This window comes from Anolis carolinensis, chromosome 5, assembly GCF_035594765.1.
Source record: "Anolis carolinensis isolate JA03-04 chromosome 5, rAnoCar3.1.pri, whole genome shotgun sequence".
NCBI classification, from domain to species: domain Eukaryota; kingdom Metazoa; phylum Chordata; class Lepidosauria; order Squamata; family Dactyloidae; genus Anolis; species Anolis carolinensis.
Genome location: NC_085845.1, coordinates 156,101,728 through 156,117,080, shown reverse-complemented (window position 1 = coordinate 156,117,080; position 15,353 = coordinate 156,101,728).

The window sequence follows — 15,353 nt, the reverse complement described above, 5'->3', positions numbered from 1 at the left end:
CCTCATGGCTTTCAGAGTAGTGGCCACTATCTCGGAAGATTCCTGAGTTGTGACTCTGCTTGCCAGCTGTTTACATTTCATCTGGGAGTTGTTGGGTTGTTCACGATGCTCAGCTGCCATTGCAGACTATTTTGTATTTAATTACCATTTTAATTAATTAATTGTTGTTTATTATAATTATTATAAGTCCCCTCTGAAATCCTTCTGTGCCTGGAAATGGCAAACACTGACAGTCATTATTGTAAGTAATAGTTAGTCTTTGAAATATTTAAAAGAGGAAGCAAAAGTTGTGTTAAGGCAACATGGAACTGACATACACATATGACTATACATGTTTGAGGGGATATAGGATTAGATTAGACTAGGGCTCTGGGAAGTCAGGGTTCAAATTCCAGTTCAGTGATGGAAACCTATTAGATGACCTTAGGCTACCTTAGGCCACATACTCTCTTATCCTAAGCAGAAGAATAACTTTTTTTTCTATCCCGTCTCCATCTCCTCGCAGGGACTTGGGGCGGCTAACATGGGGCCAAGCCCAAAAAACAGATAATGAGCAAAATAAAATACAGTACATGTAAAAACAGCATATTCAACCAGATTAAACACATTAAAACCAAAGTAATACAACATAATAACAGTAAAATAAATTAAAAACATAAAATGACAACATAATTGGACCACCATTTAGTAACAAGTGGATAAAATGGGGGGGGGGGGGCAGTCTAGGCAAATGTGCAAAGATATATATTGTAATGCCATTTGGGAGCATAAAAGGACATCGTGCCAAGAGAATTGGAGTGAGGTAGGAATTCAAGTTACTTCCAACAGAGAGTAGAATAAAGAAGAAGAAGGCAACAGCAAACTTACTCTGAAAAAATTCCTAGAATAGAGGGCTCTTCCACAAGTGCCAAAATCTGCTCCAAAGCAGGTTTAAGTGACCTGTTTCACAGCAGATTTCTGTCCCCACTCCCCCCCCCCCAAAAAAACCAAGGCTTTCCTAGGTGGGGTGGCTACATGTTACCCCAAAGTCCCCCAATTTCACCCCTAAAAGTTAAAGAAAAGGCATCTGGCCACCATAACTTTCCTCCTCACATCCTCATGACACAAGGAAATGACACCTGAGGAGACAAGAGGGGCGAGGAGGAAAATCCCTCCTCCCATGTCTCCTCACATGCCAAGACACAAGGAGGGAAGTCATAGTGGCCAGGTATCTTTTCTTTAACTTCTAGGATGAAATTGGGCCTATCTGGAGTGCCCCAGAGGAACCAAAAAATGGAGCAAATCTAAAGGTGCATAACAACAGCAACAACAACTATCAGCAGTGAATATTTGGAATAGTTACTACATAGAATCCAAGCTAATTCAGTTTGTGTTCCTTCAGTATGATGCTTAATTGTAAAGTATGCAGTATTGTATACAGGATTCAGACTTGTTCCCTTGCTAAAAGATGGACCTTTCAAAAAGGCTTAGTAGCCTTCAATTATAGTGTATTATGAGGGGTTCCAAAACTTGGGCCCACGGGCCAAGTGTAGCCCTCCAAATTCCTTTATCCAGCCCACACCATAAACTTTAGACTTAGGGTTGCCCTAAGTCTGAAAGACTTGAAGATACATAGCAACAATCCTAATTAATGTTACTATCTCATCAGCCAAAAGCAGCCTACATTTCCCATTGAAATTCTGTAAGTTTATGTTGGTAAAATTGTTCTTTCTTTTAAACATTGTATTGTTCTTGGATAATTTTTTGTACTTTAAGATATATGCAATGTGCGTAGGAATTTGTTCATGTTTTTTTCAAACTATAGTCCGACTTCCCAACAATCTGAGGGACCATAAACCGCCCCTTGGCCCTATAAAGTTTAAGGAGCCATGGTGTATATAGTACAGTGTGCTTTCTTTATAAAAGATTAAAATTTATGCCAGGAGAGTTGCAAATTGTAGTAGAAACTGATGTACTATATAAATCTCTCTTTTTAATATAATACATTTGGAATACTTATTTGCATACTGTATTCCTGCTTTACACTAAGCTTAAGAAAAATAGCAAGTCCAGAAGAATCATAAGAGTAAAATAAGCTAGCATTTTGTTAGATTACAGGTAGAAAAGGATGGTGTACCTCAAACTCTAAGCAGCTCATTTAGTATTATCATAAGAACTTAAAAGATAATGGCATCAAGTTTAGGCAACAACTGTATACAAACTGGTCATATTTGTACTGTCAATCAAATATATTAACTTGTCTTCTGACACTTCCCCATGTGGCTTTTTTTTACTAAACTTTCAGTAGGTTACAGGAGATCCACCTTTGATGGAAATCACATTTACACTACTTTAGCCTGCCTTCTTGAGGAGCAGCATAATTACTCTCTAAACATTGAAGTGGTAAACTAATCATAATGTACAATTGCTCCCATTGAAAAAGAACAGGCCAAGCCCATTTAACTGACTTGAAAGTGAAAATGATCTACAGAAATCTAAGTACAGTAGAGTCTCACTTATCCAACGTAAACGGGCCGGCTGAATGTTGGATAAGCAAATATGTTGGATAATAAGGAGAGATTAAGGAAAAGCCTATTAAACATCAAATTAGGTTATGATTTTACAAATTAAGCACCAAAACATCATGTTTTACAACAAATTTGACAGAAAAAGTAGTTCAATACGCAGTAATGCTATGTAGTAATTACTGTATTTACGAATTTAGCACCAAAATATCACGATGTATTGAAAACATTGACTACAAAAATGTGTTGGATAATCCAGAACGTTGGATAAGCGAGTGTTGGATAAGTGAGACTCTACTGTAAAAGTATTTAACTTCTCAGATATTGTTTCTAAATTGCCACTCGGAAGAAATGTACTGTAAAATTTAAAAAGGCAGAAATCAACCCCTCTTGAAATGATGATTGATAGATCTTTCCTATTTTACTGCTAGTAAAATGAAACCAATACATGTAGTTATTACAGAAAGATGCATTTAAAATATTCATAAGGTAAGTTTACAGCTCAGCTACAAAGGACATCATCACTGGTGATACAAGTCAATATATCTCCTACAGCAGCATACATTTGGTGCTCTCATTGTCCCGTCTTTCCTAAGAAAATGTACCCAGATTTAAGGAATGGAAGGAAGTAATGTGCCCATGAGGAACCACCATACAATATAACATATTAGCTTAAATTTCTGAACTGGTGGCTCCTTTCGTTTTGATCAAGAACAGATAAGCAAGCTGTTTAATGGCGAAGGAGGAATATTTCATCATCTGTGGTGCCTATCTTCTTTTTGAATTAGAATGTAAATCCAAAGGGAAACAAATCCATGATGCTTAACATCTCAGGCATCATATAGAAAGAGCAGGACAAAAGTTAGGAATAGACCTGTTTAAGAACATGAAACTATTTTTTTCAAAGGAACACCAGTGTCTTTCCAACTTTGGAAGAGCTTGCAAAGCTTTTGCCACAGTGATATTTTTCACAGAAGTAGCTGTATTAGTAATGTCATGCAGCATAAAAAGGAGGAAAGAAGGTGGAGAGGGAAAAGGAAATGTGGCAGCAGGTTTAAGACTAAGTGATTTTTATATATAAAGTATTCCTGAAGATAGAAATGATCAGAATTAATAAATGAATGTATGATTAAATAGGCACACAGCATAATTGGACACAACATAGAATTAAATATATGAAAAAATGGACTATTGGCTTAAAGAAAATTCTGTGCTATGACCCTTTTGAAAGGTTTTATAAGATGATGAACAGGTGGTACCTAACTCCAGCAAACTTGCCAAAATGTATAAGGGAAGAAACAATATGTGTTGGAAATGGAAAGAACAAGAAGGAACTTTCTTCCACATGTGGTGGTCCTCTTAAAAAGCAAGATAATTCTGGGCCAAGGAACAAAAAATATGGCAAGAAATTTTTAAATCAAAGCTACATATTACCATAGGAAGAACAGAAAAGCAATGTAATCGGAGGGAGGAACAGATCTGTATATGAAGCTCTCCAACCCAAAGGATGGGAAGTCACCACGGTTGGGAGGGATGGGAAGAGGGAAGGGAGAAGTCAAATACAACTATTGTATAAATGTTGGTAGTATTACACTAGTCCATGTATGTATACATGTTTATGTATACATAAATGAAATGAAAAAAGACTAAGTGATTTTTATTTTGAGTGTTATTAAGGCATCAGGCATAAAGTATATTTATACAGTTGTGGAAATAGGATAGGATGCAATAAAATGTAAATATTGTCCAAAAAATTCAAAGAATAGAAGTATTTCAGATTTTATGTGTCCAAAAAGATCGATACAACCTTCTTCTTACCATTTCACCCCAAATATTCCCATATGTAATATATTTCTAATATTATTTCTCAGTTGCCTTAGGAAGACCATAGTGGTCTTCATAAAGACCCAGAGAAAGGTTGTCAACCTGTAGGCCAAAATTATCATAAACAAGTCATTATTCCACAGGAATTTTGATTTGTAAGGGTTTTTTTAAAAAATCAAAGTCAAATCCTGATATATTTTTATTGTTATTGCGGATGGGTATCAAAGCTATGTTAGCTTCTTTCAGAAATCCTCCTGGCTTGAAAAAAATAGTTTATTGTCTGTTGTAGTTATATTAAAAGTTCCACTGCAGTACATATATAATACATCATAAGGTAACCCATGTGGTCCTTCCCTGTAGCAATTTTGTTGATAACATCATACGTTTCTCTTGGGATGCATCTACATTGCAGATATAATGCAACTAAGATAGATGAGGAGACTGAGGACAGAGGAGAGGAAGTACTTGTTCATACAGTACATAGTTAAACTGTCATTTGCTACCACAAGATGTGGAGATAGTCACCAACTTGGTCAGGTTTAAAAGGGCATGGAAATAAATTCATGAAGTTATCAATGGCTACCAGACATCATGTCTATCTGTTACCTCCAGGTCAAAAGCTGTACTTCAGTTGCTAGGGAACGCAAGAAGAAATGGTAGTTATATCTTGCTTCTTGTCTTCCAAAAAGGTCTATGCTTTTTGGAAGTGCATCCAGAATCTGAGTAAGTCCTCCTCTCATATCGCTTTTCTGGTGTTCTTAAAAACAATACCAATCAATTTTGCCTATATTTAACAGATAGAGATAGTATATCTAACTGGTGCATCAGACTTCAATCCTAAACAGACCAATCTGTAAATTGAGTGTAGTGGTGTATTCTGTGCTATTGTGCATTAAACATCAGACTGTATGCATCCTTCCTAAACTATGTGCTGATGTAGCAGATCTTATCAAGTCAAAGAGCACACTTTGCTTCTTACATGAGAATAATTAATTTCCCAGATACTTTGCAGACCTCTGAAACAAGCTGTGCATAATATTTTGATTTGTGATTTTCTTTATCTCTTAGATCTATACCTTAATAGGATTTTCTCCATAGTATGCCTTAACTAACTCTGTAGACTATACACCTTTACTCTAATGTGCTGTATTTGCAAATTACCACCTTCTGTTCATTGTTTGTGAGGACAAACAGGATCTTGCTGGATGGATAAATAATTGGAGCTGTTAAGCTGTATGTAATCCTTTCAGACATTCTGGGTTTTCGATGCCACTAGAGATTACTTGCAGCGTGGTTTCTTTGTTCACATCTATGCTCTGCAATATACAAACAACATGAGCATAATCTGTGGGGAGTTTCTCATGTGTAGTCCCTACTGAAATCAATGGATGTTAAAGTAGAGCACATCTGCTATTTACTTGCAAAGGTCCAGTGAATTGGCTTTAGAGGTGCCATGTTTTAAGTCCCATATACAACTTTAAGCTAATTTTTAGCACAATCCTATTTCATTTATATCAGTACAAATGTGCTTGAGGTTATTGCATTTGTTTATATTTATTTAGTGTCTTGACATTTCAAATGAGCATAATTCCTTCCTGTTGACATTTTTCAGGTTACACTTTTCATAGCCATACATAATAATCAGCAATGCAATGGCATGAAGAGTCCTGTATTAAATGATACAACTTTACACCTGAGTATCTTATCTACTTCCTATATAGCAGCAAAGAGACAAGGAGACAGGCAGAAGCCTTGTGTATCAGTAGCATGCCAGGAGCATAAGGTGATTGCTCTCCATTGCTTCACTTCTTCATTGCTGCCACCTCATGTGCCTAGCACACACAGCTTCTTCCTATATCTTCATCTCTTTGCTACTGCCACCTTCACTCTTGATGGATGCCTCTTGCTCCCTGCTGGCTTTTCTTCTGTTCTCTCAGCTGCTGCTTCTCCTGTTTTTTCAGTGTCGGCAACAACAAAGTCTGACTGCCTGGAGAGGAGAAGCTGTATGTATCTGCCTCACCGAGCCAGTAATGGGAGACAGCAACAGGATGACGGCATCAGGTGCAGAATTGGGGATGTTTTCTGGGGGCTGGCCAGGTCTGCTGGTTTCTACCATTGCTCCTGATCAACTTTAAACACACACACACACACACACACAAATCTAGGACACCATCGATTCTCAGAGGCACCTCTTTTTTAAACATCTATTTTTGGGGGAAAGGTGCATCTTAGAATCTGTGAAACATGGTATATTTGTGAAGGTATTTCAGGCGTAGGGTATTCTTTTGTAACAAGTATTCACCACAAAACCATCCATACAATTTCCTGAGCTATTAAAAGAATTATAGCTAGTGTGCTTTAGTGCTTTGAGAAAAGCAATGGCAGACCCCCTATGAACAAATCTTGCTGAAAAAAACTCCATGATTGATTCCCCTTGTGGTCACCATAAGTCAGAAACGGCTTGTAAGCACACAATAACAATGGCCTTATTTCTAAACTTACTGCTACACATTCTGCATTTTTGAGAAATGCTCGCCTTTGATTTAACAATAGCACCCAGCTTGTGAGTCTTTACAAGCTTGCACATTATTTTGTACTTTGTTGAGGAGGGGTTTAATAAGAAAATTACCTATTCAATATATTGTTTTTTGCTTGTTTCAATGGGCCAATATGACTGCAAACATTAGTTAATTGATTTTAGGGTTTTTTTTCTCTCTTCCTGGCTGTTTTCATTACATAATAATGCATTTAGAGTCATAGAGTCATAGAATAGTAGAGTTGGAAGAGACCTCATGGGCCATCTAGTCCAACCCCCCGCTAAGAAGCAGGAAATCGCATTCAAAGCACCCCCGACAGATGGCCATCCAGCCTCTGCTTAAAAGCCTCCAAGGAAGGAGCCTCCACCACAGCCCGGGGGAGAGAGTTCCACTGTCGAACAGCCCTCACAGTGAGGAAGTTCTTCCTGATGTTCAGGTGGAATCTCCTTTCCTGTAGTTTGAAGCCATTGTTCCGTGTCCTAGTCTGCAGGGCAGCAGAAAATAAGCTTGCTCCCTCCTGCCTATGACTTCCCCTCACGTATTTGTACATGGCTATCATGTCTCCTCTCAGCCTTCTCTTCTGCAGGCTAAACATGCCCAGCTCTTTAAGCCGCTCCTCATAGGGCTTGTTCTCCAGACCCTTAATCATTTAGTCGCCCTCCTCTGGACGCTTTCCAGCTTGTCAACATCTCCCTTCATCTGCGGTGCCCAAAATTGGACACAGTATTCCAGGTGTGGTCTGACCAAGGCAGAATAGAGGGGGAGCAGGACTTCCCTTTAACTTGGAAGGTCTTGAAATTCGCAGTCAATAATCATGATGACTATGAGGCTGAATCATTTTTGCTCCACTGTGGAATGCCCATGGTTTAAAGTGAGTGATAGCTTAAAGCAATTTATTTTAGTTTCTTGCATTGAAAGTTTTTTTTTAATCCAACCCCAAGCCCACAGGCCTATGCATACTTCACTTCACACTTCTATTGCAGTTATTCTTTATAAATCCCACTTATTTACATAATTAAAAACAAGTCAAAATACCTATATTGGGGAGGGAAGATTGCAACATTTCACAAGGAAAATACAGAATTCTAAGCATCTACTTGTGGAGCAGATCTTTCAACCTCTGGGCTTCAAAGAAAGCATGTAAAATAAATATTATTCATTGCTTTGAAGTTGTGCAGAGAATTTGTCCAAAGTTGCACAGAACTCTGAATGCAATGAATGAACTCTTTTGCAGTTAGTTAAGTCAGAAACTGTTAAAATGTGGTGAAATTGCCCCCACAGCATTTAAAATGTGGTGATATTGCCCCCATATATATAATGAATGGGGGAATGAGGGATTAGAGAACTCAAAAACCATCTTACAACTCTTCGGCCCCAAGAGATGGAAAACCTGGCAATTAGATGTGTGTTTAGGCACATGCATCCATTCAGATTTTATTTTTTTTCTTATTGACAGTTTTCTTCAATGTACAGGCAGTCCCCAAGTTACAGATAACTGACTTACAAATGACGTATCGTTAAGTACAGGGGTGAGACAACAGGAAGTGAGAAAAATGTATCCCTAAGAAGGGAAATTCAGTCCTGGAAGAGTTATCATGGGGGGGAAGTGTCTCAATTGAAGCTTTCTCACCAATCCTTGTTTCCACAACAAGACAATTTTTTTCCAAACTCCAATTCTCACAGGAACAGAAAGTTAAATGAAATCTTTTGAACAGAAAACAAACGCTGCATGGGGAGTTAACCCTTCCTTATGCTATTCAAAATCAATATACATATATTTGGGGCTGGAGTTATACTTAAAAATGTTCTGACTTGCAAACAAATTCAACTTAAGAACAAACCTACAGAACTTAATAACTTGTTCATAACTTGCAGACTGCCTGTATAAGCCATGGAGGGCTCAAAACCAGCGAGATCCCAAACGGAAATGGAAATGAGCATCAGCACATCTCAGTGGACTGGTTAAGAAAAAAAAACCCTGCATTTTCCAGGGAATGTCCAGCCAATGATACTGCTCGCCCTGAGTTTGGTTCCAATTTGCATTCAGTAAATACTATGGCCACTGTCCCAGCCTCACACCAGTTCCTGGGGTGTTTGTGTAGGTGCTGCACAGTGAAACCAGTTTGCTTTAATCCACTTCCAAACTGGATGATAGTGTCTGTGTAGAACCACCCCCAGTTAGAGAGACATGATAAAACACTTAATCTAGCCTACTTGCTTCAAATCATTGTTTGTAACTTGGGGGCTGCCTGTACTTTAAGTCTTATTACTTGATTTTTCATCATCTCTCAAAATCTTGCTTTTGTATGAGCCCTATATCTAATAGCAAAAAGTAAATATCCAAGACTTAGGAAAACAAACCAAGCTGGCAAAAAGGCAACCAAATGGGAGTGGAGTTTTGCTTGTTTTCTGTTTCTCTCACAATACAGTGCAGTGCTAGTCTGGAAAATCTGATTTAACAAAACAAAACAAAACAAAAACAAATGGAGACAAAATATAGACTGACTAGCGAAAGACCATAAGAACTTCTAAAAGCTTTCTATGGACCTCTTCACACAGCTTGGATGGGCCTGCCAAGTGCCATCAGATGACACACAACAAGCCCACCCACATTCTTTCCAAAGTGGAGGGGAAGCGCCAGAAGATGCCAATATGCCCTGTCCCATCCCCATCATGTGATGTGGAAGGATGGAGGGCACAGAGGACACCACAAGGCACCCCACATGCCTTCCCTTTCATCAGTAACTGCTGGCATGGCTCCCATGGGACATGTGAAGAGGTCCTGGCTTTTGTTGTCTGCAAACATTACATCCCATTCTTTGTTTCTGGTCCTAGTTGTTGTTTTATGCCTTACAATTTATGGCACCTCCAAAGTGAACCTTCCACAGAATGTTTTTTAGATGATTTGTTCAACTAGGGTTTGCCTTTGCCTTTCTCTGAGGCTGCATGAGTGTGATTTGACCAAGGCTGGTTTCCATGGCTGAGTGGGGATTTGAACCTTAGTCTCTAGTATCTTAGTCCAATGATTTCAGCACAATGGCCCTTGGATATTAAATAAATAAAACCTTTAGAGGGACATAGTTTACACATTTTGCTCTGACTGATAATATTTAAATTGTTTAAGGTGCTGATACCTGTGAGATAATTCAGGCCACAAATTCTGACTTTAGCTTTCTTGGCATTTTCAGAATGTTTAGTTTCAGGACAAAAAAATGTTCTCCAACACAATGGACACTGAAAGATTGAGTGAAGCCTGTACTCATACAATAAGCACAATATTGGGCTGCATTTGATTATCAGAATTGCTTTAACTACAGAAAGAATCAAAAAGTAATATTAAGAAGGAATTATGTTTCACCTATTTTATTTTTCCCTCCTTTTTCTGATGATTTATACCATATTGCATTTTGTTCCTATCTTCTAATGTTTGCTTGATTGCTTGGCTCTGTGATCTCCTAAAATTTTGACAGTTTGTGAAGCAATAATAAATGATCTGATCTTCAAGCAACACTGCCCAAGCAGGAAGCAATATATTGAGTGCTGAATTCCATTCTGTTTGTTACACTTCTTGAATTGTGCAATCATTGTAGGGTTCATATTTATAGGAAGGAAAACAGCACAGAGAGAGAGAAACAGACCCAACAGGTAAATGACCTGCATTCAGAACCTGGTATTGGCATTCCCAGTCACACCATTAGAAGACAAGCAGATTTCCCCCCCAGAAATCTTTAAAATATATATACAAAACATGTAGAGATACATACAAGAGATAATCTCATTGTTGCTATGGGTTACTCAATCTGGTCTGTTCCTTTAGTCTCCCTTGCCTTTCTCCTCCTGCTGCCTTTGTGCATTATATCTGTCACAAAAAAGCATAGCAGAATGTGAGCTGCTTTGGAGTAATTGCTTTCACAGAAGAGAAAGCATGAACATGGGCAAAGGAAGTTGCCAATCAAGGACACTTCTACCAATACGATTGTATATTCAGGAATATTATCTAGCCTCTCTTCAATATGAAGTCAAGTGGACAAAGCTACAGATTGTGCAAGAAATACATTGGCTCATCTAACTAGACCTTTCTGATAGGCTTTAAATAAACATTAGATGAGAGAGAGAGTTCATGAAAGCAAGTCCCCTAAACCAATGAATATCATAAACGCACTAGCACCTGTAACCCTGTGAAAGAAAACAAATTGGTTGGCTGTAGAATTCCATAGGGCATGGGAGGTCAAGCTGATATCCTTAATGTGTTATAGTGTAAATCCCATGCTGACAAGGGATGATTGGATAACAGCCAATACATCTGAAGGGTATCAGTTTGTGAACAGCTGCTATAGACAATGTGGTGTCCATTGCAGAATGCTGCAAAGGAATAGTCATTGGGCCAATCTTGTTTTATTTTCTTCTGAAGATCTTTGTTTTCCTAAAACATTGCTTTATGCTACACATACCCTAAAGGCACCATATCCTGTTTGATCTTGAAAGCTAAGTAGGCTCATTTGTGTTAATATCTGTAACTATGGGCTATTTCAAAAGAAAGAACTAGCAAAAAAATCTCTTCCTCTGAGTAGGTCTTAGGAAATCCCAATTCAATTTATGGGGTTGTCATAAGTCAACAGGCAACTTGCAGGATCATGCACACACACATGTACAAACAGGTCAAAATATCTTGGGTGAAAATTGAATCAGAAATAGAGTTGACATGCATTTGGACTTGGCTCTGGTTGTGCAGTATATTCCTGTATCATCTGGATGACACAGGAAAGGTAAACTTTGCCAGTTTTGGGGGGCTCAGTGCCTGGCAAGAAGAGCTGTATGCAAGTCTGCAGCTCTGCTGGTGGGACAGCAGTTTGCTACAATTTCCAAGACATAATTAACCAGTTGCTGCAACTTGCAAAGACTCTCCAGAGGATCTATGTACATTATTGAGTGATTTCAACTCTGCAAGAACTACGGATTCGGAAGCCCGGCATGTCAAGCTTCCCAAAGGATTGAATAAGATATGGATGGGGCGAAGGTAAAGAACAGAAGTTTTATTCTCCTTTAGCCAAAAGATGATTTTTTTTTATTTCGTGTCAGAAGCATTGTACAACAAATACATTTCAAATAATGGGAAAAAAGGAAAAAAGAAAAAAAGGAAATCACAAGCAACTAAATAGTTTTGGACCAAAAGCGGGCAACAGCAACCGCATTGTCTGTAGCTTTAAACAACTCCTCCTCCGTACATGAGGCAGGGCATTGTGGGCAAGCATACATGTGCTGAGTTGTTTGTTCAGCTCCACAGTCACACAAGGTGGAGGATTCCTCCAGGTAGTGCCACCTTGCCAAGTTGTCTTTAGATCTGCCCACTCCACTTCTGAGTCTGTTCAGGGACTTCCAAGTTGCCCATTCTTGGTTTGCTCCTGGAGGAAGACCCTCATGGGGGGCCATCCAGTTAGAATTGCCAGGTTTAGCTGCCCAGAGAGACATCCTTACTGCTGCTGGAGGAACATCAAGAGGAGTGGTGGTTCTCATGAAGCCCTTCCTTGATTTGAGTCTGGTGGGAGGAGGGTGATAGCCATGCAGTGGGTGGCTTTCACAATGTTCGACCTTATTTCTCTCGCAGTTAGCAGCAACTTCCCGTCGCACGTCAGGAGGGGCAATGCCAGCTAACTTGTAGAGTTTATCAACAGGTGTAGGTTTAAGGCATCCCGTGATGATTCTGCATGTTTCATTCAGTGCTATGTCCACCTGCCAAAAGATGATGTCAGCAGAGTTTGCACTCCAAAGACTGACATACCTCGATGCAATATATAGAAATATTTATAGCACCTTGACAGCAATTTGAAACAAAGGACTTCTGTTGCCCTGAGTGTCATTTGGTCCAGATTGTGGCAGGATATGATCTGCAGGCTGGTGGGCTGGGATGCAGTATCTGTCATTGTTACTGATTGGTCTCCTTGTCTGGGGGAAAATTTAATAAATTGTCATGCTCAGTTTGAAGTTTTGTGACTTCATATGGATGTAGAAAGGGAAAGAATGTGGGTAGGTTTGAGGTAATAAGTGATAATGATGGTAGTTTCTCCAGCTGGGTAAGGACGATGTTTCATGCTAGTGAAACAATGGATAGCAATGGGTATTAGTCAGTTTGAATGGGTTCCCAGGAGGAGGAGAAAGGCTTGTATGTCCAGCTTAAAAGTCATCTGTGGACATTAACTCAAATTAGGTTTCTGAGTGAAAGGTCACTTTGAATTTGGCTATTGACACCTTTCATGGCCATGGGTTTTGGGGTCCTCCTTGGGGTCCCGTGGTTTCAATAACATAGCTAGATGGGTTTTTTTCCTCCCTTAGATAACTAGATTTTTTTTTTCCTGCCGATTTTTCAGTTCCAGGGCTCCCCCATCATTCTCCTATGCATATCTCTTCTAGCTATAAGCAAGTAGTCTAGGTAACTTCTGCTCACCTAGCAGTTCAAAAACATGCAAATGTAAGTAGATCAATAGGTACCACTCTGGTGGGAAGGTAACAGGGCTCCATGCAGTCATGACGGCCACATGACCTAAGAGATGTCAACAGACAACGCCAGCTCTTTGGCTTAGAAATGGAGATGAGCACCAACCCCCCAGAGTTGGACACGATTAAACTTAATGTCAAGGGAAAACCTTTACCTTACTAGTGTAGGTAAAATTATCCTTATCCCATTTCCCTAAGTAAATTTGAATGTGATCTGAGAATAGCCCCTTTAGCTAAGATTTCTGAGCAGGAAAATGCATATATTGTGTGTGTGTGTGTGTGTGTGTGTTCAATAACTCAGTAGTACTTAATGCACAGTGCTAAATGACAGCACCAGGGTTATCCATAAGTCTCAGGTTTGGTTTGAAAACCTCATGACCTGAGATGATCCTGAAACGGCATCTCTAGTCAGAGAGCCTGGAAGTGAAATTTCTGATGTTTAAATCCATTCAGTATGAGGGACTGTGACTTATTATTTCATTATTTCATTATTTCATCGTTGATTTCTTGATGTAATATATATTACTATTTATTGTATTGTTTTAATTGTGTTATGATATGTTGTTTTTATATTTTATTATATTGTACTGCTCTGGGCATGGCCCCATGTTAGCCGCCCCGAGTCCCCGTTGGGGAGATGGTGGCGGGGTATAAACAAAGTTTTATTATTATTATTATTATTATTATTATTATTATTATTATTATTGCCATGCTATGATTTAAGAATATTGTTTCAGCCTATCATTCTATGTGATTGGACACTTATATCATATTAGCATTGCAGCTCTGTGTCCATATGAATATTTATACATTATTTAAAACATCTATTATTTTCATGGAAATTAAAGCTATATATTCAAATAGTATATATCTTCTTTTATTCAGAAATAAAGTACCCTTGTAAGCCGCCCCAAGTCCTTTCAGAGAGATGATGGCAGGATATAAATAAAGTTTATTATTATTATTATTATTATTATTATTATTATTATTATTATTACTATTATATTGTACTGTCCATTTTAAAGAATATACTGGGAGATCTATTGCATATAGCCCCTGAATTGCTAAAGAGAACCTGCTGCCTTTTCTTCTAACTCACCCACCCACACTTGTGGAAATAAAATGTAAAAGTGGCTTTTATTTTTAATTTTATGAAACTCAGTACAGGTTTTTATACTTTCTACAAATAGAAAAGTAGGCCTTTTTTCTAATATTAAAGCAATTCTTTGGGTTTGTTTTTTTCCTGGCACTTCACTGTTGAGCAGCTTGCGCCACCAATCAACTTGACAGAGGCTCGTCCTTCTAAATGCAGATAAGCACATCATGTTTGCAGGACCCATCTATTCCACAGCTTAATAAATGAGCTACTCTCTGTTAATGCACAATATTCTTCAGTGTCAATCTGGTTTACTTCTGTTAAGAATTGAAAGAAAAGTAATTGTTTAAATTGGTTCACATTTGGGACTAAGAATACAGCTTGTTTTCCTTCCACAATATCCATAATAAGATACTAACCCAGCAGAATGTCAATAGAAAAGTTTCAGCTTAAGAAAGTTTCAATAAGCTCCTCAAAATAAATCTCCAATAGATTCCTACATTCCCCTGTCATCTTTCTGCATTGTTTACCATTGTTATGGCTGATGACTAGGAGGAAAAACATTTAGGATACTGGAACTCAGATTCTTCAGTACATAATTCTTTTGCACTGCAAATACATAGCCAAGAAACTTGATTCCCAGTATTTCAGACCAATAGATTTATAACCCTGCCATGTGCTCAAGGAATACAGATGCCATGATGCATCCATTAACTTGACCATAAATCATCTCAGGACGGCCTATACTTATTCTTTCCACTGCTACACTTGCATGAAAATATTCATATAATAAATCTGTTTCTAGAAATCATTAAGTTCATGCTAGCTAGATATGAATAATGCAATGCTTACACAATATCTTACCAACTGGTGGTTTCCAAATTTGGTTAAGCCTACATT